This window comes from Phyllostomus hastatus, unplaced genomic scaffold (genome assembly GCF_019186645.2).
Source record: "Phyllostomus hastatus isolate PE091 unplaced genomic scaffold, TTU_PhHast_1.1 phas_contig_152, whole genome shotgun sequence".
In the NCBI taxonomy this organism is placed as follows: domain Eukaryota; kingdom Metazoa; phylum Chordata; class Mammalia; order Chiroptera; family Phyllostomidae; genus Phyllostomus; species Phyllostomus hastatus.
Window position 1 is genome coordinate 2,200,327 of NW_025333622.1, and position 22,775 is coordinate 2,223,101.

At 37.5% G+C, this 22,775-nt stretch overlaps 1 pseudogene; it reads right to left on the minus strand.

Moving 5' to 3' along the window:
- Positions 1 to 13,531: 13,531 nt before the first annotated feature.
- Positions 13,532 to 14,155, minus strand: LOC123813431 (annotated as a pseudogene).
- Positions 14,156 to 22,775: the final 8,620 nt, after the last annotated feature.

The window sequence follows — 22,775 nt, forward strand, 5'->3', positions numbered from 1 at the left end:
GGGGAGGGAGCAGCGACTCCCCTCTCCCGGGAGCCCTGAGGCAGACCCTGGAGCACCGGGCCTGGGGACTGCAACCCCCCTGGTCCCCGCGCTGATCCCTGGGTCCCTTTTGTCCTGAAGCAGTCTCCTTACCGTCTGGTTTTTCAATGATCACAATAATTTTTGATGTCCTGCTTTGAAAAATGATTCGGTAACCTAGGCCACTTGCTCTGTTTCTCCACCGATCCGCGAATTTCCCTCCTCTTCACAGAAGCCGAGAAACACGCTGCCTAGAGTAAAGCCTCCATCTTTTTCCCGAAAGTTTATTTTCTTAATCATTAGGTTATAGAATTGCTTTTCCTCCTGGTACCCAAAGCATTTGTTTAAGCAGTAGATTTCCTTTTTATTATTTATAATGTTTTGAGTCAATAAATAAGGAAAAGTCCAAAGAAACTAAAAGTTAGAGATTTTACAAATAGATTTTATTATCCCTCAATATACTGGGAGAGACCAATTGCCAAACATTTATGTATTTATTTAAATGGCAAACCACCCAATTTTTCCAAGTTATTATAGTTAGCTAGAAATATTTTCATTTTAGTTCAAAGTTGAACCAAGAGGGGTGGGGCAAGTGAACATGTATTTTAGAATACATCACAGAATGATTTTCCAATGGAACTTTCCTGTGGGAACACTCTACTACCAGATGCATGCTCTAGTGCTTTTCTTCAGCTCATCTGTGCCCAGTTATGAAATACATAGCAACTTTGAATCTTGTTTCTTTTTTATTAGTTTTATTGTTGAAACCAGTATTTTGGGTGCATGAATAAAAACAAGCATGAATAAATCAAGTAGCTAGAGAAAAGAGAGGATTTTCTTTTTATATTATTTGAGCAAATATACCTGTGCAACAATGTTTTAAGTGTGATTAATTAAACTTTTTAGGACAAATTAACCAATCAGTTTTCTTAATTTTCTTCTAATTCCTGAGCCTTCATTTGTTCAGAGGAAGTCATATTCAATGGTGAATAAGAATACAGGTTATTCAGTAAAATTACGTGAATTCTCATGTTTATTTGCTTCCCATATAACTGAGGTAATTAGAATTCATTTGACACAAATGCCAAAACCCAACTTATACTGTCTTGCAAAGAAAGAGAGAGAATTAATTGACTTCTATAACTGTAAAGGACAAAATATAGATTCAGATATCACTGTATTCAGGGAAACAAACAAAATTACCAGAATTCTGTCTTGCTCCATCCTCCAGCTTTGCTTCTTCCTGCAATGGCTATTTCAGACAGTGTCTTCTTTATGTTATCAAAAACGTTGGCTTTGTTGCTCCAGGCCGACACCATTTCTACAATGAAGCGAAAAATTATTTCTTGGGAGTGACTTTGGCTTGAAACTTTAACATGTTCATTCCTGAAGTGAATTGCTGTAGTTAAATGAAAGGGAATGATGTGTGACATAGACCCAAATACCAGACTGAAAATCCCAATAGGTTCAGGAAGCAATTCCCAGAAGAATTGTGGGCAAATTAAAAGACATAGATAACCTTGCATGATAACCCCTAGCATGTTAACCACTTTAAGAGTTGGCTCCATCTTCTAAATGTAATACATAAAGAAAAAAACCTTTCTACTACAATAATAAAAAAAAACACAGGAATCACCAGTAGCTAAGAAATTTTTGTTTTGGATTCTGAGGACTCAGGAGCAAGAAAAATCTTGTTGATGATGCAATAGAGTGAATGAAGTCACAGAGACAAATCATAGGAGGAGATTTTAGGAAAGATAAAAGTAAAACTGTCACCCTTAAAGAACTCTGAGCTTGAAATCATCTGGAAAATTAGGAGAAATAAAACATTAAGAGGGGAAGTTGAGAGCATTTTAAAAAGCAATAAATTGATTTCATTCCACTTGACAAAATTTGTTTATATTTCTTTTTTATTTTATTTTAATCGTTGTTCAAGTATAGTTTTCTCTCTTTTACCCTCATCCCAGCTCACCCACCCAGCCCTCCGCACCTCCCTCCCATTTCCACTCCCCCTAGTTTTTGTCCATGTGTCCTTTATATTTGTTCCTGTAAACCCTTCTCCTTTTTCCTTGAAATTCCCTCCCCTCTCCCCTCTGGTCACTGTCAGCCTGTTCTCTATTTCAGTGTCTTTGGTTGTATTTTGCCTGTTTGTTTGTTTTGTTGTTTAGGCTCCTGTTAAAGGTGAGATCATATGGCATTTGTCTTTTACTACCTGGCTTATTTCACTTAACATAATGCTTTCCAGCTCCATCCATGCTGTCGCAAAGGGTAGGAGCTCCTTCTTTCTTTCTGCTGCATAGAATTCCACTGTGTAAATGTACCATAGTTTTTGATCCATTCATTTGCTGATGGGCATCTAGGTTGCTTCCAGCACTTGGCTATTGTAAATTGTGCTGCTATGAACATCGGGATGCATAGGTTCTATTGGATTGGTGTTTCAGGGTTCTTAGGATATAATTCCAAGAGTGGAATTGCGGGATCAAAAGGCAGATCCATTTTTAGTTTTCTGAGAAAACTCCATGCTGTTTTTCATAGGGGTTGTACCAGTCTGCAATCCCACCAACAGTGTACTACGGTTCCCTTTTCTCCACACCCTTTCCAACATTTGTTGTTTGTTGCTTTGTTTATGATGGCCATTCTGACTGGTGTGAAGTGGTATCTCATTGTGGTTTTAATTTGCATCTCTCTGATAACTAGTGATGCTGAGCATCTTTGCATGTGTCTCTGGATCCTCTGTATGTCCTCCTTGGAGGAGTGTCTGTTTAAGTCCTTTGCCCATTTTTTTAATTGGATTGCTTGTCTTCTTAGAGTGGAGTTGTGTAAGTTCTTTATATATTTTGGAGATTAAACCCTTCTCTGACGTATCATTGGCAAATATGTTTTCCCATACAGTTGGTTCTCTTTTAATTTTGATACTGTTTTCTTTAGCTGTGCAAAAGCTTTTAATTTTGATGAGGTCCCATTTGTTTATTCTTTCCTTTATGTCCCCTGCTCCAGGGGACATATCAGTAAAGATGTTGCCGCATGAAATATCTGTGATTTTCCTGCTTATGTTCTCCTCTAGGACTATAATGGTGTCACAGCTTATATTTAAGTCTTTTATCCACCTTGAATTTATTTTTGTATATGGTGTAAGTTGGTGCTCAAGTTTCATTTTTTTTTCATGTAGCTGTCCAGTTCTCCCAATACCATTTGTTGAAGAGGCTATTTTTACTTCAGTTTATGTTGCTGCCCCCTTTGCCAAATATTAATTGGCTATAGAGACTTGGTTTTATTTCTGGGCTCTCTGTTCTGTTCCGTTGGACCATGTGCCTGTTTTTATGCCAGTACCAGGCTGTTTTGATTACAGTGGCCTTGTAGTATAGTTTAGTGTCAGGTATTGTGATCCCTCCTACTTTGCTCTTCTTTCTCAGAATTACAACAGCTATTTGGGGTTGTTTATGGTTCCATATAAAATTTTCAAGTGTTTGTTCTATGTCTGTGAAATATGCCATTGGAACTTTAATAGGTATTGCATTAAATGTGTAAGTTTCTTTGGGTAATATGGACATTTTGATGATGTTAATTCTTCTGACCCATGAACCCAGTATATTTTTCCATTTGTTTGTGTCTTCCTTGATTTCTTTCCTGAGTGTTATGTAGTTTTCTGAATATAGGTATTTTACCTCTTTGGTTAGGTTTATTCCTAAGTATTTTATTTTTCTTTTTGTTATATCGAATGGTTTTTTTTCTTGATTTCTGCTTCTGTTGTTTCACTGTTGGTATACAAAAATGCTTTTGATTTCTAGATATTGACTTTGTATCCCACTGTTTTACCAAATTCATTTATTAGGTCAAGCAGTTTTTTTAGTGGAGTCTATAGGACTTTCTGTGTACACTATCTTGTCATCTGAAAAGTGACAGTTTTGTTTCCTCCTTTCTGATTTGGATGCCTCTTATTTCTTTTTCTTGTCTGATCGCTGTGGCTAAAACTTCCAGTACTATATTGAATAGAAGTGGTGAAAGAGGACAGGCTTGTCTTGTTCCTGATCATAGTGGAAAAGATTTTAGTTCTTGCCCATTGAGCATGATGTTGGCTCTAGATCTCTCATATGTGGCCTTTATTATGTTGAGGAATGCTCCCTCTATTCCCACTTTGCTGAGTGTTTTTATCATAAATGGGAGTTCTACCTTATCAAATGCTTTTTCTGCATCTATTGATATGATCATGTGATTTTTATATTTGCTTTTGTTTATGTGATATATTATACTTACTGATTTGCAAAGTCTGTACCATCCTTGCATCCCTGGAATGATTCCCACTTGGTCATGGTGCATGATCTTTTTAATGTATTGTTGGATATGGTTTGCTAATATTTTGTTGAGGATTTTAGCATCTATGTTCATCAGCGATATTGGCCTGAAGTTTTCTTTCTTTGTTGTGTCTTTATCTGGTTTTGGGATTAGGATGATGCTGGCTTCATGAAAAGAGTTTTGGAATCTTCCATCATTTTGGATTTTTTGCAATAGTCTGTGAAGGATAGGGGTTAGCTCTTCCTTAAATGCTTTGTGGAATTCTGTGAAACCATCCAGTCCAGGGCTTTTGTGTTTCGGGAGTTTTTTGATTACTCCTTCAATTTCATCTGCAGTTATTGGTCTGTTCAGGCTTTCTGCTTCTTCTTCATTGAGTTTTGGAAGATTATATTTTTCTGGAAATTTGTCCATTTCACCTAGGTTTTCAAATTTCTTGGCATACAGTTCTTTGTAGTAATTTCTTACAATCCTTTGTGTTTCTGTGGTATCTGTTGTAATCTCTCTTCTTTCATTTCAGAGTGTGTTTATTTGGGTCCTCTCTCTTTTTCTCTTGATGAGCCTGCTTAAAGGCTTGTCGATTTTGTTTATCTTTTCAAAGAACCAGCGCTTGGATTCATTGATCCTTAGAATTGTGCTTTTAGTTTCTATGTCATGTAATTCTGCTCTGATCTTGATTATTTCCTTCCTTTTATTTGCTCTAGATTGTCTTTGTTGTTGTTCTTTGAGTTCTTGCAGACGTAGGGTTAGGTTGTTTGTTTGAAATGTTTCTATCTTTTTTAGGTAGGCCTGTATCACTATGAACTTCCCTCTCAGGATTGCCTTCACTGTCTCATAAATTTTGGGTTGTTGTGAATTCATTCTTGTTTGTTTCCAGAAACTTTTTGATTTCTTACCTAATTTCATTCTTGGCCTATTCATTGTTTAATAACATGGTATTCAATCTCCATGATTTTAAGTGTTTGGGGTTTTTTCCCTTGAGGTTGGTTTCTAGTTTCAGTCCCTTGTGATCCGAGAAAATGCTTGGTATCATTTCAATTTTCTTGAATTTGTTGAGGCTTGTCTTGTGTCCTATCATGTGGTCTATCTTTGAAAGTGTTCCATGTACATTTGAAAAGAATGTGTATTTAGCTTCTTTGGGATGAAGGGTTATATATATCTGTTAAGTCCATTTCATCTAGGGCATTGTTCAGTGCCACAATATCTTTGTTGATATTTTGTTTGCAAGATCTGTCCATTTTTGACAGTGGGGTGTTAAAATCCCATACTATAATTGTGTTGCTGTCAATATCTTTCCTGAAGTCCTCTAAAATTTTCTTTACGTGTTTGGGTGCTCCTATGTTGGGTGCATATATATATTCACAATGTTTGTGTCTTCTTGGTGGATTCTGCCTTTGAGTATTATGAAGTGACTTTCTGGGTCTCTCTTTATGGCTTTTTTTGAAGTCCATTTTGTCTGATATGAGTATTTCTACCTCGGCTTTTTTTTTCTGTCTATTTGCTTGGAAAATTTGTTTCCAGCCCTTCACTTTCAGCCTGTGCAGGTCTTTTATCCTGAGGTGAGTCTCTGGTAGGCAGCATATGTGTGGGTCATGTTTTTTTATCCAATCAGCTATTTTATGTCTTTTGATTGGAGCATTTAATCCATTTACATTTAAAGTTATTATTGATAGGTACTTATTTATTGCCATTTTTAGATCTGTGTTTCTCTCTCTCTCTCTCTCTCTCTCTCTCTCTCTCTCTCTCTCTCGCTCACTCTCGGTCTCACTCTCGCTCTCCCTTTCCTTAAGGCAGGCCCTTTAGCATCTCTTGCTGAGCTGGTTTGGTGGAGGTGTATTCTTTTAGACTTCTTTGGTCTGAAAAACTTGTTATTTGGCCTTCTATCTTGATTGAAAGCCATACTGAGTAAAGTAGCTTTGGTTTCAGACCTCTGGTTCTCATTACTTGGAATATTTCTTGCTAGTCCCTTCTGGCTTAGAGTGTTTCCATTGATAAGTCAGCTGCTAACCTTACCAGGGCTCCCTTGTATGTTACTGTTTCTCCCTTGCTGCTTTTAAGATTCTCTTTGTTTTGAAATTTTGCCATTTTAATTGTGATGTGTCTTGAGGTGGGCCTCTTTGGGTTCCTCTTGATTTTGACTCTGTGTTTCCTGGATTTGTGTGACTTTTTCTCTCATCAAATTAGGGAAGTTTTCCATCATTACTTTTCAAATAGGTTTTCTATCTGTTGCTCTTCTTGTTCTCCTTCTGGTATCCCTATTATGTGGATATTATTATGTTTCATATTGTCTTGCATTTCTCTTAATCCTTCTTCATTATTTCTGAGCCTCTTTTCCTTCTCTTGCTCTTTCTGGGTGTTCTTTTCAACTTTGTCCTTCAGCTCACTGATCCGATCTTCTGCTTCCCCAATCCTGCTTTTGATTCCTTCTACTGTGTTCTTCAGTTCAGAAATTGTATTCTTCATTTCCTTTTGGCCCTTGTTGATAGTTTCTATTTTCTTTTTCATGTTGATATAGTTTGCAGTGAGTTCATTGTAGTTTCCCTGTAGTTTCTCGTAATTCACTGTCATGTCATTGAGCTTCCTGATAACCATTGCTTTGAACTCAGTATCTGATAGTTGAGTTGTCTCTATTTCATTTAACATTCTTTCTGAGGCTTCTTCCTTTCCCTTCATTTGGGGATTGTTTCCTCATCTTCCCATTGTTTGTGAGACTCTTCTTGTTAGCCTCAGCTTCTTAAATTGATCTGTTCTGGCTCCCTGGGTTTATGGTTTGAATTTCTGTGGTAGAATACCTGTGAGATTCAGTGGTGCAGTCTCCTTTGGGTATCCTGGTGTTCACAGCTCCCACCTACTCTTTTTTGTGATCAGTTGGAGGGGTAAGGCAAATTGGTTTAAGACAGTAAGAGAGTACTCTATGATATTTACACTAGCAGCCAGTAGAGAAGAGATAGGAGATCCTTTGGCTATGTATAGTGTTGACCATGATCTTCCGCCCAACTAGCCGCTTTTTAGAAAGGATGGGAAGAAGATAAGCCTCTTGTTGGGGAGGGGAGGATTCTGAGTTGGATCTCGAAAGCAGTGAGGTTGTGGGAGGTCACATTCTGAGTTAAAATGAGAATAAAGGATAGTAAATAGGTGTAGTGTGTGAGAGAACAGAGTTAACCACTACAGCAATAGATTTCAGGAAACCATGAAGTGGGCTAAGATCTAGGAGGGGTGTTGTATAGTATTTACAATTGTATGGAATAGTTATTATTTATAGTAATATTAGAGCAACAATCATATGACAGAATCTATGAGATCTAGATAATAAGAATAGGGTGTATAGGACCTTGAGTAATGTGCCAATGGAACACAAATAAAGTGAAGGACAGTAAATTAGCAATACACTATGAAAGAGATAACAGGGGAAACCTGTCAAATGATAGAATATAACCAGCCAAGCAAAGAATACTATACAGAAAGGAGAGGAATACAAATATAGTATTAAACTAAAAGATATAAGAATAATGAAAAAATAATAATTCAAATATGCAATAACTTGCAGTTTCTCTGTAATAGCAAAGTGAAATTTGTTTCACTGCCTGAGCTGTTGGGATCCCTCTCTTTGGGTCCAACTCTGATCTTTTCACAGTTTCAGGGGTTTTTGTCTTACTTGTGGGTATTTAAAAAGAAAAAAGAATAAAAAGCAGAAAAAGGAAAGAAGAGGAGATAAAATTGGAAAGAAAGGAAGAAGGAATAAAACCAGAAGTAAGGAAAAAGAAGCAAAAGGAATTGAGAGATACAAAAATAATAAGAATTAAAAAATTAAAAAAATACTTGAAAAAATAAAAATCAAACAAACAAATGAAAGAAAAAAAAAAAAAACCTCTTGCTGATTTCAAACTGGCCAAACTGTTTTTTCTGGTCTTGCTGGCTGCAGCAGGCTGAGGGGCTATTGGTTTTGCTTTTCTCCCTTCCTATTCAGCACTCAGTCAGCCTCGGGCATACTCTCCCCAGGGCTAGCGGGCATTCTCCCCAGAGCTTGCCTGGTACCTCTCCACAGGGCCTTAGGTGTGGGATCTGAGTCTTCCTAAGCAAGCGCTCTCCCCATGTTTATAGGTGTGTGTTCTGATCCTCCTGCGAAGCATGTGCTTTCCCTGGGTTTATGGGTGTGGGCTCTGCGTCTTCCACAAAGTACCCTCTCCCCTGGTTGTGGACATGGGAACACAGCCAAGCCACCTTTGGTTGCACTGGTTGAGGCAAGCACTCTTCCTAGGGCTATGTGTGGGTGCTCACAGCCCCTGTGTGTTTGCCACTTAGTCCTCACATCCCTGTCTGCAACTTCAAGCAACCAGGTGTCTCCCGGTGCGGCTCAAACTTTGTTTGGCCAGGGAGAGAGCAGTTGACCCAGCTCTCTCCCAAGAGTCCTGTGGGAGACCCAGCCAGCCCCGGACCTGGGGCTGTAGCTGCCCTGGTGCCCACACTGGTCCCTGGGACCTTATTGTCCTAAAGCACTCTCCTTACCATTTGGTTTTTCAATGTTCGCTACAATTTTTTATCTCCTATTTCTCATGTATGCTAGTTACTGCTGGCTGTTAGTTCTGTTCCTCCGTAGATCTGCTAGATTTTTCTCCAGTGTGTAGGAGAAGTGGAATTTACTCCCTCCTACCTTGTCGCCATCTTCCCTCTCCAATTTCGGCTTCAGGGTAATATTTAATTCTATTTATATTTCTTTGGACATGACCTATTTACTTTCCTATAAATTTTCTACAATTTGGAGACATAAAGAAGCTTCAAAACAATAAAAATCATAGATACAACCCTGTAGGGTGAGTTAAGGTTTTCAGGAACCTTTTTACACTTTTCAAAGTCTTTCACAATTTTTCCTGACACTGGAATGAATAAGTTGGTGATATTAGTTGTCTGATGAAAATAGCATGCTATTTCTTCCAGATTTAAAAAAAAAGGAAGAAAGAAAGAGAGAAAGGATATGAAGCAGAATTAAAGGGATCAAGGGGAGGAGAAAGAAAAGGAGCAGGGAAAAAGGAAGGGAAGGGAAAGGAAGGGAAGGGAAGGAAGGAAAGGGAAGGGAAGGGAAAGAAAAAGGGAAGGGAAGGAAAAAGGGAAGGGAAGGAAAAAGGGAAGGGAAGGGAAGGGAAGGGAGGAAAATAAAAACTTCACAAAGAAAAAAATGTCAAAAAAATAATGGCCCAAATATGAAAGAAAAAAATTGGCATAACCTAAATGTCTGTAGGTTGTAAAAACAATAATCTGTTTTTCTTTGACTTTAAAACATTATCTTTTGAAGAACAGTTCTGAACCTATCAGATGTCATCCACAGTGACAGAAACTCACATAGTCATAAGTTGGAATATGTTTATTAAAAGTAAAAGATTAATTTATGGTTACACAAACATGTCTCCACGCCTTCAGGTGTTACGGATACAGGACAAGGCCTGGCCCAGAATCTTCCCCAGATTTTCCTCTGCCTGAGGCCCATTCACTGGTGGCCAGAACCTCAGAGACCATTTAAAACCTTGGTTTATTAGTCTTGTGTGTGATATTTCTTATGTTTCTTTCCTACTCAGTGGGAAACTGTTGCAGTGCCTCTATGTAATCTGAAGTCTCCTTTCGTCAGAAAATTGGTGAAGAGCCTGCCGGATTAACAGAATCTGACCACGATCTGGCACGGCAGCTGGCCCAGGCTGACCCAGGGAGAACGAGGACCGCGGGCAGGTCTGTGTGTGGACGCCGCACTGCGGGCGCTCTGGCTCCGAGGCAGGCGTAGAGCAGCTCCCCTGGAATAACTAACTAGGGTCTTCAGAAACAAAAGGCCAGATGGCATATTACCAGTAAGAAATTGGTAAACTTCTGATGATAAATTATCTGCTAAGTGCCAGAGCCCAAGAACTCAAGGAAACCACACTTTTATCATAGTCAGGTTGGGTCTAACCCAATGGAACTTCATGGTACGTGGTATGACATTGGCTTTTAATTTTGTAAATTAAAGATTTTATTCTCCTTTAATCTCAGTCATACACATTATTATTTTTTTTTGGTAGGAAAATGCTCTAACTTCAAAATGCTTCTTCTATTTACTTGCCTAGAGCAATTCTGTGTCCTATATTCTTCATCTGCAAAATAAGAGAGTTATACTCAGGGATCTCCAAGCTCCAAAACTCTATAAGGCCCTTGAAATACAAGTATTTCTTTCCAATTTTTACCACTATTATGTACTTTAGTTAAAAATCTAACTTCTCAACCCAAACTTTCACAGTCCTCCAGGACAGTGAGTTTTGACCAATCAGTTTGATGTAGGATGAATCTTGCTTGTGCTAAAAGCCATATGAACAGCATCAACTTTGTTCTTAATAAAGCCATAGAGCCTAGTGGTTACCAGCACAGACTCCAAAGCCAGGCTGCTGCCTTCATTTGAATCCAGTTCAGCCACTTCCTAGCTTTGTGGCTGGGACACGATACTTAACTGTTCTGTGCTTCAGTTTCCCCATCTGGTAAATGGGGGTAGTAACCCCTACTTCATAGGACTGTTGAGAGGATTAAATGAGTTCCCACATATAAATGGCTTAGACCAGGGTTAGGCATGTGGTAAACACGATGCAGGCTGATATCATCCTTGCTTGTTTTCATAAATTAATAAATGTGTGCACGTGCACATGTGCCATTATTATAGGCTGCGTTAAGCCCTGCATCTGCAGTCTTCTAATCCTTACAGTAGCCCTATGAGTTAGGTAACAGTTTCCTCTCCACCATGTAGATGAAAACACTGACTGTCCCCAGTCCACAGAGGGCTTACACACAGGCAGCCCAAGCAGCTCCACAGTCCACACAATTATTTGCATTTTAAATGTTCTCCAGCTGCTCTCATGAAGCTTACTCTCTTGCAGGAGAGAGGAGGCATAGGCAATAAATTAATCATAAACACTCTTTAGACTATTTTGGGTGGAGGTACGAGATAAAGTACGAGACTTAAGTTCAATAATATGCCTCAAAATGTATATAGGTATCCTCTGCTTTTCAAAAGTTCTCTTTATACCACTTTTTTACTAAAGATCTATATTAGTACCTGTTTTTGCTAACTCAAAAAAATCCAAGGAGAGTTTTCATTTTTATCAAAAAAGGTGAGAAGTAAAAATAGAGTTCAGCATTTGTTTTGCAGCAGCTGTTATAGAGGCAGTGGCACCCTGAGCAGTGAGAGCGGCCCCATGAAGCTCCTTCCCTGGGAACCACACTCAGTGTCTCAGCATTGAGTTGCAGGAGCTTTGGGCTGTGTCTGTGAGCATCTGTGCTTTATCTCGGTTTATTCTGTGCATCCATCAGCAGGAGGTGTCCCAAGGTACTGGTCTTTGGCTTTGCACCATTTCAGCATATGAAAGGTTTCATCGGAAGGCTCTAATTTAGAATAGCAGAGGAGTCCTGTGTACCATACAGTCATGAGTATAAAGTGTCAATCATAGGACATTAAAGTATGTCATTCAAGTATACCAGAGGTGTGTGTGGCGGGGGGAGGGGGCGTGTGAGCGGTGATGGATGATGTGTATAAATATAAAGACACCCCTGAAAACTTTTGGAAATAAAGGTACACCTGAAAAAATGTGGGGTGCTGTAAAGAAAAAAGGTAGAAAGAAGCATAAAAATCCGAATTATCTCTTCATAGTAGTGAGACAAGATAATATGAAAATTAAATAGAACAAGAAATAGAGTTTTTAAGCATTTAAAGTTACACACACAACAGAATCAATCATTTGCTGAACTTACTGTAGCCCACTTTACTTATTTTTTGACTGTCTTTTCTGCATTAAGAGGTCCAGGGAATGAATTTTCCAGAATTTCTTTCCCTGTGTGGTTCTGGGTAGAGGTCAGCAACACTTGAGAGATGAGAAGCCTTTATTCTCTGGAGGTGGCTGTGGCTTGATGCGCTGGGAAGTATGAGGCTGACTCAATGGTTTCCTGGTAAAAACAGGATAACTACTTATTTTACTGTTGGATACTAATACAGTAAATAAAAGCTTCTCAGAGAGTCTTGAGAATAATGTCATCTTCCTGGAAAGTTCTTGAAAATTAGACAATTTTCTTGAGGCTGTGCTTTAGAATGCCACTTCTCTCTGATGCTCAGGGGTGAGGTTCTTAATCTTGACCCCAAATCTGGCAGTGTTTGTGCATGCCTCTAATACTACACGATACATTTTATCTTGAAATATATGGAATATCATCTGCTTTCCAGACCAAATACTGATTGATATAAGCTATAAAAAAAATTGGAAGAAATCGAAGTAGAATTAAGTGTGAGTGCTTTATAGCAGGGAATAAGTCAATAACACTTAGGGCTGATAAAACGAGAAAAGTGTATATGAATGGGCTAGGAGTGAAGAAAATGTGACCAGATCCAGAAAAATTATAAGTCAGTACATAATTGTTATGTGTTTTCATTGACTCTTTTCGTAAATTTTCTCCTGTATTACCTGTTTTTTGACATATTAGTTTCTCATAGTCATTGTAATGAATTACCACAAACATTCATTATTTTATAGTTCTGGAGATAAGAAATCTAAAATAGGTCTCACTGAGCTAGAATTAAGGTTTTAGCAAGGCTGTGTTACTTCTGGAAGCTCCAGTGGACCATCAGCTTCCTTGGTGTTTTTGAGATTACAGAGGCCACCTGCATTCCCTGGGTTGTGGCCACGTCCTACAACATCTAAACCAGCAGAGTAGCGTCTTCAAACCTCCCTCTCATTCTGAGGTCCACTTCTGCCCCCTCTTTGTATTTTAAAAGACCTTCATGATTACAGTAGACTCACCTGCAAATCTGAAACAATCTCCTTACTTTTTAAGGTTAGCTAATGACCAAACAATTCCTTTAGTAAGCTTAAACTTCCTCCTTGATGTTTATCATGACATATTCATAGGTTATAAGGTTTAGAACATGGACATTTTGTGGTGGTCATTATGCTGCCTACCATAATAGTTTTCTGTATAGTTTTCTCTATTGGTTGCATGTGATTTGGGGCAAGTCTCTTAACCTCTCTGTGCCGTGTTTTCTTTTCTTATTCATTGGGTAGCATGTTTAATAAATTGACAACAGAGAAAATTAGTTGAAGGAAAGCAGAGGAACTTCATCTTTTAAGCATTAGAACCCAGGGGCTCCATAATCATCTACCTACTCAATGTTGTACCCATGGTTAGAAATGTACATGATGGGAACTCCAGGGATCTTCCTGATTCTTCATTTACCATCCTGGTCAACTGTGGCCATAATGTAACACTTGTGTTGAGTTACTCTCTGTACTAAACAGTCATCTGCATAGGACCCTTTGTGTGTGCATGGTAATCATTCAAATCTTGGATACTTGGTGATTCTCAGAGCCACTCGATACTTCTGCCCCAATTTCTCAATTTCAGCCATTACACAGTCAGTTATATCAGGTATGCACTTGGCATAGAGACCGTCCATCACTGACTGCACTAAGCCCAGTTTAGCCTTAATGGAAAATTTGATAAAGTTAGTATCAACCAGGATGAGGTAAGATACACCTGGCTGTGGGTCATATTGGAAGAATAAGCAGGTAGGGTATTAGGGGACTTCTCTTCCCTTCAGTGCACTAAGATTTTCTTTTTTTTGTTTGTTTGTTTCTTTTTAGGTTTTTACCTATCCTTTTCTTTAACCCTCTGATCCCTGAGATCATTTGTTTCATGGTCACATATTTCTTTGTTTTCTTTTGCTTCCCTATGATCACACCAACCCTTGTTTCTCCTACCCTCTCTGTGCCTTATTTTCTTACCTGTAAAATTAAAATAAAATATTACTGACCTCATATTTCCACTTACGCAGCCAGAGAATTTGATTCATTGAGTCTAGGGTTTTAACATCTGAATCTCTGGATGATGAAAATAAGAATCATGTATTATTCAACATGATTTACACCTTTAATGTTTGATGCATATTAATTGTTCAGTTAATTTTTTCCTATCTAAATGGATGTGAACTGAGCATTGTTCAAAGAATCCTAGAATGATACGCTCTTGAATTTTCGCATATCAGTTTCACATACTAGCAAAAGAAATTACTTTTCTATGAGGCATATTTTATTTTTTAAATATGTTGTTTACTTATTTTTAGAGAGAAGGAAAGGGAGGGAGAAAGAGAGAGAGATGTTTCTCTAAACATCAACGTGTGGTTGCCTCTCATGCATCCCCTACTGGTGACCTGGCCTGCAACCTCGGCCTGTGCTCTGACTGGGAATCAAACCAGTGACCCTTTGGTTCACAGGCCAGCACTCAATCCACTGACACCAGCCTTGGCTCTATGCAGCATATTTTAAGGCCACAAACAAGCCCAACTATACTAGGATATGCACAAGATTATCTCATATTAAGACTCCTCTATTCTTAAATTTTTTATAGTATCACAGGTACATTTAGATGTGGGTAGAAGAAGTATATGTAGATTGGGAAAAAGTATGGTTTTGAAAAGAAATATGCTGCAAGATAGATCAAATTTGGGCCAGTGTTATTGAGAAAGGAAAATTCTAGGCTTCAAGGAAGATTTAAATTTGCTTAGGTATGTGCACGTTAGTGTCAGGGAACTAGGGCACAGAGCTAGTACTAGAGACAGATCACTTATTTCATCATCTCTATGTGCAGTGGTCCCAATCCATGTCTGCTGTAGTAAAAATGTGACTTAAACAAAGAGAAGTATCTTCATTCATGTATTTATTCCACTTGTTTATTCAATGCTTACTGTGAATTACATGATTTGCTAGACATTGGCACTGTAAGAGTGAATATATTAGGCACTCTTATATTAGTCTTAGAAAATGCAATGTTATATGTGATAAAATACAATGTAGAACTATAAATTTAAAGAAGTTGTCTTTTTCTTAGTGTTAATCTTTTCCCCAATTTTATCTTTTTTGTCTAAGAATGGAGACTTACCATTAAAAAGTTGAGCAAAATTTGCATAGGTGGATATAAATAGAAATGTTGTAGTTTTTATCAAAACTTAAAATGTCACAGAAATGGAACATTTCATTGTGCTTTATGAAAGAAAAGTGACATTATGATCTTGTAAAGTATTCCTGGCTAGTACATATGAATTGGTAAAATAAATTTTATAAGACAATTCTTGTTTGATAACATTTCTCTAACAGAGATCTGTTTTACAATTGTTTCCTTCTATAGGAAACATTCATGTGTTCAGTCTATGCCATCAATATTGTTTTTACTTTCAGTAACTATATTGGTAGCCAAGGCATAGGTTTCCCTATATTTTATCTATTTAAACAGTACATTCCAAAAGATTATCTCTAGGAAGATAATCTATGCCACTATGTGTATATTATACATTCCTATAACAGGTTCTCCTTAACTAATACAATAAGTTAGCCACCTTTTAAACTATTTATTTAAATTGGTTAAATAAACCAATAATAAATAAGAATCATGAATTATGATTCTTTTCCTGACCTTGCACAGGCCAAGGTCAGGAAAAGAATTCAGAACATTTTAATTTAACATTTTTTGGATACCCATGTGTGATGTACTCTGGTAGTTTCCAGGGACAAAAAGATCAAAGCTATTGCATTCCTTCTCTCAAAGGGATCAGAGTCTAGTGTACAGAGGTGGTGTGCAGGCGCGCACAAACTGTGTAGTTCACACTTTTTTCATCTTCCTTTACTCAGCCGAGTTTGATGCATTTTCTGTTTCCAATCCAATTCACCTTGCGGGCTGCCACCCCATAATCTTTTCTAAAGTCTGTCAGCTTTCGACTCACATGTGTAAAAAATCTTATGTTAAGTTATACCTTAAATTAACTGAAGCAATATAATGTAAAGAATTTTAATCACGCCCCCCTATGGCTACTTTCTACTTGAAAATAAATCAACTTGGTTATACATGTTTGAATTGTAATATATGCAATGTAGCAATATAGCAACTGCCAGTTGTCTCCATTTTCCCCGCACCACTCTCCCCTACCCCAGCTATCCCCACTTCCCACACTTGATCCTACCCCCCTTTTGGTTTTGTCCATGTGTTCTTTGTACATGTTCCTTGACAAACCTTTCCCCCGATCTGAATGTTTTAATGCATTATATAAAAGTTGTTTTGGATAAGTTTTGGCAGTAATGCTATCAAGCAGTCAGTTTTGCAGGCACTATATGAAGAACAATTATTTTAAAAAACACTAAAGAATTGTACACACAGAGAAACAAACAGAGCACAACCATAAGGAAGAAAAGCAAAAAAAAAATGGCATTAAAAAATACTGGCATTTGGAAAGAATTAGAAAATAAGAAGCTATGAGATTAAAAAGTTTAAAGGCAAAAATAATGAAACACAAATAAATGAAATCCAAATCAGAACCAGCTTGGTCAGAACAAAATGAAATACAGTTTGCAAAGGGGGAAGAACACTACAGAACATGTTTTTAACACACTAAAGGCCTGTCACAGGGGACTTAAATGTGAAGTCCAGTTGACAAAAGTGCTTAGTAAACAGATACCTATCACTGAAACTGGAAAAATAGTCATGATTAAATTGGTTAGAATGAAAGTTTGAAATATTATCCATCAAATGAAATCAGAGGTAAATGGTTTATAACAAGTTGAAATGATGCTTGAAATATATCTCTTCTGAAAATACAAATTAGAATTTGTCTGTACAAAGATATGCTCACACTGAAGAGATGAAAAAATACCATTTGACATGTTTCTTTCCAAAGTTTATCTTTATTATAACATTTATTTTCCTAGACTCATGTATAAAACTTAAATTAAAAAACATACTTTTTAAAACATTTTTTCTGTGAGAACTCGTGCTTCATATGTATTTGGAATGAAGTTATACTATACCATATTTTTTTAAGCCTGTGACATTAAAGAAGTCCTCATTCCCAACCCTAAGAGAATTGAATGGAATTTTCTATCTTGAAATTACAAAAGTGAATAAACCTAGTCAAATAATAAAAACAATAAAACTAAAAGTGTTCCATTTTGAAAGACCTTTAGAGAGATTTGGTCCTCACCAGAAAAAAATTCTTGGCATTTAACATGTGTTCCTAAAATTTCCAAGTAAGTACTGTCTATATTTTATTTATGGACTTACCTTAGAACTCATAACCTAGAGTTGATAAACTATGTAATGTATGATATAGCTTTATTCTTCAGTATAATTTTTAGGTAGAAAAATACAGCATAGAAAAATGATAGGGTAAAAGTTCAAAGACAAAAATAAAATTATTATATTTACTCTCTAAATGATCCTTGCATTTTTAATAACTAAAATAAGGTATTACTATTATTAAAAATTAGAAAAAGCATATGTGTTTAAATTAGTAACTAGCCTAACATATTTTATTGCATGTATAATTACATATTATATACATTTATATATTTATTTTATATATACTCAGTCTGGAAGAAGTTCAGCCATTTTTAATATGACAAGAATAGTAGCATGATGATATTGATGTAATCTGTCAGCCGAGGAGAGTGAACTGGAATGCACAGGCATGAATGGTGACAACTTTACTGTACTATTCAGTGAGGGCAGTAGACACTGTTAAGTGAGCATTTGTACTGTGTGGCCATAGCATACAAAATGACTAAGCAAGTAGAGCAACAAATCTGCATCAAACTTTATGTTAAGTTTGAACATTCCTTCATAGAAACTATTCAGATGGTTCAGAAGGTGTTCAGACATGATGCAATGAGAGCAGCACAAACAAAAGTGTGGCACAAACGCTTCAAAGATAGTCATGCATCTGTTGAAAGTGATCCACATTCTGGAAGGCCTGCAACAGGCAGAACACCTGACAATGTTGACAGTTTATGAGCTGCAGTCAACAAGGACTGGCAACTGACAGTGTGAGAACTAAAAGCTGATCTGGGGATTCCAAAAACTACAAATTCCATGTCTGAGTTTTTGACACAGGATCTTGGCATGAAACGTCTAATGGCAAAATTCATTCCACAGCTTCCGCTACTAGAGCAGAAGGAACATCGTGCTGCACTTGCTAATGACTTGATTCAAACTGCTACCAGTGAACCAAATGTCCTCCAGAAGGTCATAACCAGGGATTAATGGTGTGTCTATGGCTGTGATCTGGAAATGAAGGCCCAGTTGTCCCAATGTCCCAGTTGTCCCAATGGAAGTCACCTCATTCTCCTGAAGAAGGCATGGCAAAGTCAAAGCAAGATCAAGATCATGTTAACTGTGTTTTTTGATTGGGAAGGTGTTGTCTATCAAAAGTACACTCATCCAGGCCAAATAATTAATAAGGAGGACTACTTCAGTGTTCTTTGTTGGTTAAGAGATGCTGTAGAACAAAAAAGGCCATAGTTATCGGCAACAGGTCATTGGCAGCTTTGTCACTATGATGAACTCGCTCATGCATCACCAAGTCTGTACAGAAGGTATCCAAACATAGAGACATTTACTGAAGAAGGTGTAAGATACAAGAAACATTGTTCATAGGACAATGATGCCTCAGTCCCCTTCAAAGTATGCACCTTGGGACCTCACACAGTTCTCCCAATCTCCCTCAGCTGCCCTGTCATATATTCTTGAATCTCATCAATGGTCTGAAATCTCTTCCTTTTCAAAGGTGATTTTAGTTTTGGGACAAGCCAGACATTGCAGGACACCAAACCTGGGCTATAATGGGACTGAGTCATGTTGGTGATTTGATGTTTCACCAGAAAAACTACACATTAGATGTGATGCATGAATTGGTGCATTATCATGATGAAGCTGCCAATCACCAGTTGCCCATAGCTTCAGCCTTCCCAATCAGCCAGATAGTTTCTACAGAAGAATGTTCAAGCTTAACATAAAATTGGAAGCAGATTCATTGCTCTACTTGCTCTGTCATTTTCAATGCAATGGCCACATGGTACACATGCCCACTCAATGGCATCTACCTCCCCCACTGACTAGTACAGTGAAGTCATCATTGTTCACACATGTCATGTGCATTCCAGTCTACACTCCTTGGCTGCTAGGTTACATCGATGTCACGCAAATTGTTCTTGTTATATTAACAATAGTTGGACTTTTTCCAGATAGACCTTGTTTCTTTCAGAATCAATGAGGCAGAGAAAATGGATTATGAATTGGGAGATAGGATTCTTAGTTCCATAGGCAATGGGAATGTAAGCACAGTTGGACCAGAGGGAAAGAGCTCCACCTTTGCAGATATGGTCATCTGTCTAGGGCGGTACTATATCTGTTACAAAAAAATCATCAGTTGCCAGTAGCTGTGGCCTTCTGAATCATCCAAATAGTTTCCACAGAGGAATGTTCAAGCTTAATGCAAACTTTGATGCAGATTCATTGCTCTACTAGCTCAGTCATTTTGAATGTGACAGCCACACTGTGCACATGCTCACTCAACAGTGCTGACTGCCCCACTGACTAGTACAGTGAAGTCATTATTGTTCGCACACGCACATTCCCGTCCACTCTCCTTGGCTGCCAGGTCACATCGATGTCACACAAACCATTCTCATCATATTAATAGCTGGACTTTTCTCAGACAGTATTTATGTGTGTGTGCATGCACGTGCATGTGTGTGTATGTATGTATATGGAGAGTACATATGTGGGTTCTGGAAGTGCACATGTATACTCATATATGTATGCATGTGCCTATATATGTACATGCATGTACATGCATACATATGAGTATATATAATGAGTGTATGTATACAGTCTGCTGCAAAGAGGGTGAGTTCTTATTTAGGACCACACTTTTTGAGTTAAACTCCTGTCCTCAAATGATTTGACAAATTATTTAACTGTCTCATACAACAGCTTTATATCTGTACTATGGGAGTAATAATGTTACCTCAGAGGTGTATTATAAAGTAAGTATGTGTAAAGTGCTTACAACAGTGCTTCCTGAAGTATTACTATTATAGTTATTAGTATATAGCAACCAAGGAAGTAGGACTTGAATATAAAAGCTATAAATATGATGAACTATTGAGTAATTACTTATCACCCTTTTCTGGTTTCACTATTAGTATGTGGTGTTTAAATTCAAGAGCTGAAGAATGAGGTATATGGTGGAATATCAGAATCAACAGAGCATATTTTTTTTTCCAAAGTGCACTGCCTAGAATCCATATTAGAACCTACTGAATTAAACTTCAGGGTGGGGTGAAGAGAGAAGAGGTAAGTTGTATGTGTCATCCTCTCATCTCCAAGCTTTGAAAGCTATTTTCTGAGGATCTTGATTCCAGAAGGATTAGCCCAGAGATTGTCCAATGTTTCATCACTGCAACCAACCTTTACTGTTTCTTAAGAACAAATCGGGAAGAACAAGATGGAATGAATTTTTGGTTCCTCTCTCTTTTAGAGAGACAAGAAGAGGAATTAGAAGTTCATGTCCCTGTTCTCCGTGTCCTTTGTCTCACCAAACTTCACCTAAATCGGCATGTTGTAGAGCCCTGTGACTCTTCAGCTCTGATACCAGTGAGCACATTGCCTTCACCAGATCAGAGGAATGACAAAGCCATGCATTTAGTTGATAGTTTTAGATTAAAAAAAATAAAAGATTAGCCATTTTTAACAATTATTGGTAAGATGCTTTGGTCTTGTTTTAAGAAAGGGAAAACCAAATTTTAGCAATAAAAATATTGAAAAGCTGGAAATACAAAATGAAGATAGTGTTGACAAGGCAATATGCCATCTTCTTTAAAATGTCTCTAATAATATTTAAATACCATTTCTGTGTTAAAAACAATACACACTAAATTTTGGTTACCAAGTTTTGCCTCAGTATATTTGAATGCTTATAAGTAACCATGTAGCTAAATGTAACTATACATTGAATTTTATATCAGGTTACCTGGTCTATGCTTCTAGAAGTCTTGTTAAATGGAATCTTTAATCTTAACTGGGGATCCAAACATGTTATTTAATATTCAATCCATGCACTGAGAGACATCACAAAACAAAAAGTCTCTATATTTAGATGCAATTTATGACTTCCCCATCCATAACAAACACGTTATCTGGAATTTACTATAAGTAAGATACTATTGGGCTTCCCTAGATGAATGCAATGATTTCTGATATGTTAGGACCATTTGGTTCTTCATTAATTTGGTGACTGTTTTGGGTTCTCTCTAATTGTGTGGTTATTATGAGTCGTTCATCTATCTATTCAACAAAATAATTGGGAGTCTATTATTATCTGGCAAAACAAACAAGAACAAAGTACAGTTCTCATTTTCTGAGTTGCTGGGGGAAAAGCCTGAAAGTCACTGGGAGAAATCATAAACTCTTGCAGAAGGATGGAAGGCAACACTCGGGCTAGGTTTGCTTGAATATAGGGTTCAGTTAGGAATTGGGAAATTCAGGTTAAGATCTACGATGAAAAGAGGCTACTAAAATAAGAAGCCTAACATTGTGAGAGAATATTCTCTTCTGTCTTTTTTTTTTTTTTTTTTTGGCGGGGGAGAGCATTAGAGGCAATAGCTGTAAGAATCTCAACAGAGTGAAGAAGAAAAGAAAATGATTCTCTAGAATAAACAAACAAAAGATGTACTCAGAAAGAATCTTAGTGTTGATCAAGGTCATTGAGAAAAGTCAATAGATTTCATTTATCCAGTAATTTAACAGTTTGAGTGCCTATAATATGTAGAGAGCCATGCTAACCTTCATGAAACAAACCCAGTATCTGCCTCCCAGAGTCTATAGTTCAGCAAAGGGAGCCAGAGTATATTTATAAATTGTGATAAGTCCTGTGATAGAAAGGGAAAATAAAGGAAACTAATATTTCTTCAGTATCTACCATAGGTGCTCAGATGCAATGGTGAATATAGCAGGCTGGCCCCCCGCCATCACAGCTGAGAAAGACATACCAATCACATAAAGACATGAATACACAAATGGGCAAAAGCCACAAAGAGAAAGTATGTTGTGTCCTACAAATGTACCTAAGGGGTTACCTGACTGAAGCTGAGTACTTTGGGAAAACATTCCTGAATAAATGATTGACTGAGAAATAAAGGATCATCGATAGTTAACTAGCACAGAGAGATGAACCACAGGGGTGGAAGAAGCAGGTCCAAACCAAGAGAACACCTTTAGCAATGAAGATAAGCTATAACCGTCTGATCTGACACCTGTCGGAGCCTGCCATCTCATCCAAAACTTTAAACCCAGAGTGTATGATCATTCTCCTCCACTGTGAAAAAAATGAGATACAGAAAGAGACTATAGAAAACAGTAATTTATCTGGGGGGAACCTATCTCTAGCAGAATTCCACATGGCACTTTTGTTTCCCAGTCAAAACTATCAGAGTGAAGTATAAAGTATTTCATTAGGTAGGTATATCCAAAAGGGAGGTAGGACAGATTATGAAGTCTGGGAAGCTAAAATGGATGTGTGGGTTTGTGTACAGGCAGTACTGCCCAAGCAAAAGTGTTAATGTGAGACCACTGAATCTTACAGTCTTGGC